This window comes from Lactuca serriola, chromosome 1, assembly GCF_051521515.1.
Source record: "Lactuca serriola cultivar US96UC23 chromosome 1, Lser_US96UC23_V15, whole genome shotgun sequence".
Classification (NCBI taxonomy): Eukaryota; Viridiplantae; Streptophyta; class Magnoliopsida; order Asterales; family Asteraceae; genus Lactuca; species Lactuca serriola.
In genome coordinates, this window is record NC_136408.1 from 18,678,173 (window position 1) to 18,683,552 (window position 5,380).

A 5,380-nucleotide genomic window follows, 5' to 3' on the forward strand; every position below is an offset into this window, starting at 1 on the left:
TAAACGGGTCAATCTAGTGACAACTCATTTATCTGAAAGGTTGGGTTGAGTTGAAATCTTCAACCCAATTAATAAATAGGTTGAACCCGAACCTAACCGAGGTCGACTCATTGACAAGGGACTCAACTGAACTTGTATATAATACTTGGGGTTAAATGAACCGTTTAATCGAAGTTCAGGGGCTAAAATGGTAAAAAGTACGTATTTCCGCTTTAACTGTTTATAAGAAATAAAGCTAATCCGTACATCATTGGGGGGGTTCGAGAAACAGGGAGGGAGGGAGAAGAAGAAAAGAAGAATTACAAGGGCGGTTTTCCGAGCCGTTGAATCTTCTTTTCTGTTCATCATTTTCATGCTCCCCGATCTCTCATCGGTTCACTCGTACTCAACAATCAGATTCAGATCCTTCGCGTTACCTGTTAGTTCTTTTTCTTTGATCAATTTGATTGATAATGTGATTTTCTTTCGGTTTTTCGTATTGAATCTTGAAGTTCCGTTGTTAATTTGCCTTTCTGTAATGATTTATTGGTAAATGTTTCGTGAATTTGATCAATTGTGTTTGGTTGATCAGAGAAATGAAAGGGGGCTTATACAGTGATCAGAACGGTTTGAAAATTTGAAGAACAAGACCGTTGTCGTGTGTTTATAATCAAACTAAAACTCGTTTTAATCTCTCTGCGTTTGAGTTTGTAAAAAATTTCTGATTTATTTACTCTTTTTATACTTAACGCAACTTTTAGTTACGAACACAATTTCTGTATTTGATCTTGGAACGAATTCATCGTTCTGAGTGATTATTTGTACCTTGTGAGTGCGTGTTGGAATTCGACAATTTCTAAATTTCATCCTTTGTTCGTGAATTTGATCATGATATAGATACAAGTTATTTTATGCTTGTGATCATGGAAAATTAAATATCGTATGATGACGATTGTTCTTCTTTTCTATCATTATAGATATAACTCCTTTCATTAGTTCTTTCATTTCTTTTCCCCTTTTGATTTCTTCTTCTACCTGATTCAAAGATTCTGAAATGTTTTTGACAATCTTTCTTTTTGCTTGAAGTTCCTGTTTCATTGAAGTTGCAATTAAATATTCTGAACCTTTAGATACTTGCGTATGCAATATATGTCATTGTAAATAGGTATCATATGTTCATATCTGTTTATGAAATGCATCATTTCAATGTAATAATTTTTCTTGCAGATTTCGCATGTCAGATTGTTGAGGAAATTTGAAATAACCTTTCCGATGTAGTTAACTTGCTACAAGTCTAATTGGGTTGTTTACTACCCAATGTGACCTGATCAGAATCTTGTTTTCTCCTTCACTCCCAGCACCATTAAAGGTTCTCAAAATGCCAGTGACCCTTCTCAATGGTCCTCTCCATGCTGATTATGAAGGAGATAAAAGATTCAACCAAAAACCTCCCAACAAAAGACGTGTTTTTATCCAAACGGAAAACGGATGTGTCGTAGGAATGGAATTAGAAAGAAACGACAACGCCCATACGCTAAAAAGAAGAATGCAGTTAACCCTAAACCACCCAACAGATCAAACTTCATTAACCTTCGGTGACAAGGTTTTAAACCACGATCTTTCCGCCATAAAACACGATTCCGCCCTTTTTCTCACCAAAAACTTAATCCACCGAAGCTCTTCAACTCCATGTCTGTTACAAACTCCAAGATCCCTCCAACAAAAAGATCAAAGTGGTATTATCGAGATCATTGGTCTTCACACCCATTCTACCCATTTCACCAAAACCAATCAGCTCGTGGAAGAAATCATTACAGCTTTGAAAAACGAAATCGACCCGATTAGTGTAAACGGCGGATTAGGTGGCGCGTATATTTTCAGAAACATCAAAGGTCAAAGTATCGCGATTGTAAAACCCACAGATGAAGAACCGTTTGCACCGAACAACCCTAAAGGGTTCACCGGAAAACTTTTAGGGCAACCGGGTTTTAAACAATCCGTACGGGTCGGGGAAACCGGATTCCGGGAAGTGGCGGCTTATCTTCTAGATCATGACCATTTCGCCGGAGTGCCCTTAACGTCTTTGGTAAAAATCACCCACTCAATTTTCAACCTCAACGACTCTGTAAATGGAAGCAAGGTTCAAAACAAGAAAAGAGTTAACGTTAACGTTAACGTTAGCAAGATTGCATCTCTCCAACAATTCATCCCTCATGATTTTGATGCGAGTGATCATGGAGCTTCAAGTTTCTCTATCTCTGATGTACATAGAATCGGAATCTTGGATGTAAGAATCTTGAACACGGATAGACATGCGGGAAATTTGCTTGTTAGAAAGGTGAATGATGGGAATTTTGGTGAGGTGAAGCTGATTCCGATCGATCACGGCCTTTGTCTTCCGGAATGCTTGGAAGACCCGTATTTTGAATGGATTCATTGGCCGCAATCGTCAATTCCGTTCTCGGATTCCGAACTTGAATATATACAATCCCTCGATGCCGTTCGTGATTCCGAGATGCTAAGAACGGAATTACCGATGATCCGGGAGGCGTGTTTACGGGTTTTGACACTTTGTACTGTTTTCCTAAAAGAAGCGGCGGCTTTTGGGTTGTGTTTGGCGGAGATCGGAGAGATGATGAGTCGGGAATTTAGATGTAAAGATCAAGAACCGAGTGAGCTTGAAGTTATATGTTTAGAAGCAATGAGAGAAGTGGTGGATAATGATTCAAAGAATAAATCTTTTTCTTGCATGCAATGGGGGTTAAGGAAGAAAGGTGGTGGGAATGGGCGGGCGAGGGGGGCGGAGGTTGTGGGTGTCCGGAGTAGTGCGGAGGAGTTGGTGGGGACGCCGGCGAGTTTTGTGAAGGTGGGGGAAATGGAAGAAGGGGAGTGGTGGGATTTTCTTGACAGGTTTCGGGAGCTTGTGGGCCCCGCTTTGGCTACTAGGAAAGTGTCAAGGGTAAGCGTCAGGAACAATTTACGGGTGGGGGGTTCTTGTCAGTTTTGACTTTTTATGGACTTTGTTGTGGGGGTTTGACTTTTGACATGTCTTAATATGGAGGTGTGTAAGTATACAGACGTTTGTATGTGGTCTTGAGGAATATAATAGTATTAGTTAATAATAAAATAAACACAACTTTTGAAGTGAATCGTTCTCTGTCTCTTTTTTATAAATTGTATTTTAAGAATCTTTTGTGGTGATATGATACATGCAAATTGTAATTATTTTAGGTGTATTATCTAATATGATTGATGGATGTATAACACATATATAAATTAAGTTAAATAGTTTATATCGCCATAGTATAATATATGTGTCGATATTGATAGGTTCTAAAGATTCTTAATTGAATATACAAGGGTTGGTAACCCGTCAAAGGGGTCATAAATCATAATCTAATAACGATCTTATCTGCAAACTATTTAATAATGATCGTGCATGTGTAGACCACGTGATGTGCTAGATTGGTGATTTAAGAGCACAAAGTTGATTTTCACTCCAATAAAGTATTTAAGGACACTCCGATATATATTACATGAATTTGATTACTCTTTACAAAGGACTTCAAAATAGTTGGAAAAATTGAATGAACGACAGGCTACCTCAAACTTTAACGAATCGAATGAATTGTAAAGGCCCTAAGATATTGTAATAACATAAAAACCATGCTCGAACTTTATTCCGAAACATCAAGACTTGCATTGTAATTTCCAAAACTTTGACATTAATCAATCGATTAAACTAGAACAAAAAAGAAATTGTTTAACTTTTGAAACAAAAGCAAAGTGGGTCTCAGTCTCTCGCTCCACAGAAGTAAAAGCTTCAAATCCGAATGACCCAATCTATTATATTTTTATTGATGTATATGGGCCATGGCTCATACACTATCAAAATTCAAACCTACCCACTTCGTCGTGTTCAATGTTTTAAGTTTTCGTCGATGTCATTATATAGCTCAAACTTTTTCTAACGTGTCTACATACGTATCTTAAACGTAACTAACATTACATATATACGTTATGAGTATTGGTTTAATTTAATTCCCAGGTGTGGTTTACTTATAGGCACCTTCGACCGATTATTGCGGTGGTTTGAGACTTTTCCGTCAAAAGATTTGATTCCTCTAGTTTCTAGTTTCTACTATGACCTTCAATTCTTTCTTTTCTTCCAAATCTCACCCCTAACTAAACTATATTCTAAATGTAGCATTTGTATTATTTATATTTGTCACTGATTAGGTTTAGGCCCAAGGGTGTTTTGATTATGTTTCTTATTATCCCTAAAAGGCTTGGGCCTAAGCCCTAATCACTAACAATATTTATATAACTTTTAGTCACAATTAGGCGTGGGCAAAAAAGCCGGTTTAGGAATCGAATCGGTAGCTGAACCGAAAACCGGTTTAGCCCTGAACATGTGAACCGAACCGTTGATGAACCGAACTGCCGGATTAAACCAATTCGATGTTTCAACCTTTGAGACCGGTTTAGAATCAGATTTGTCTGAACCAGTTTCCGATATTACCGTTGGTAAACCGCCTGTGAACCGGTTTTTGAATTCTGCCTGTTTTTTTGTTTCTTTCTAATGGCTTTATAGTCGTTTGAGGCTGTGTAAGACCCGATTTTGGCTCCTTTTTGACCATATTATCCATTCCTTTTAGTATATATATGTATTAGATGTTTAGCTCTCAACTCTACTGTAACGCCCCGTCTTTGCTATGATGCTTTCGTGGTTTTTATTTAGAAGTTTTATTGAGGGACTCAGCGAGTCTGTGGCCTGACTCGTCGAGTAGGGTCGAGTTTTCGTGCACGTGTTAGTTGGCGACTCGGCGAGTCCATATTCGGGACTCGGCGAGTCTGCCTGTCTGGAAGAAACCCTAAATTCCCGGGTTGCGCACTATTTAAGCAATGTTTTGTGCCCCAAACCCGCCTCCTTCACCCTCAGAGAGCTGTGAGAAACCCTAATTCATCCCTTATCCATTTTAAGTGCTTTTGTGTGTGGATTTTGAAGGCTTGAAGAAGAAGAAGAAGAAGAAGAAGAAGAAAGGAGCAAGGAGAAGAGGTGTTGAGCAAAGATCCAAGGGCAAATCAGAGTTCATTGAGGTATTTCTCGGGTTCCTTCTGTTTTATGCTTTAAATCTTCATTAGAACTCTTCCAGGGCTAGTTTGATGCATTTTCTAAGCCCTATAGTTGTATGGATGCCTTTATGGGACGAGATATCCCTAGATCTGTTCATTTAGGAGTTGTAGAGCCCGGATCTGTTGCCTTTTTGGAGATGCCTTGCATAAGAACCCTAGATCTACTCTTTTAAGTGCCTTTTTAGCCTATATCTCCTTTTTCATATGTATGTACACGTAAAGATGGAAACTTTACGTGGTGGATCAGCTTATTGGACTCAGATCT

The 5,380-nt window shown here is 38.5% G+C and overlaps 1 pseudogene across 1 annotated transcript; it reads left to right on the plus strand.

The window, feature by feature from the left end:
- The first annotated feature begins 252 nt into the window (after positions 1 to 252).
- Positions 253 to 3,128, plus strand: LOC145062802 (phosphatidylinositol 4-kinase gamma 6 pseudogene; annotated as a pseudogene). Its single transcript, XR_013687740.1, has 2 exons — positions 253 to 418; positions 1,207 to 3,128. The product of XR_013687740.1 is annotated as a phosphatidylinositol 4-kinase gamma 6 pseudogene (transcript).
- Positions 3,129 to 5,380: the final 2,252 nt, after the last annotated feature.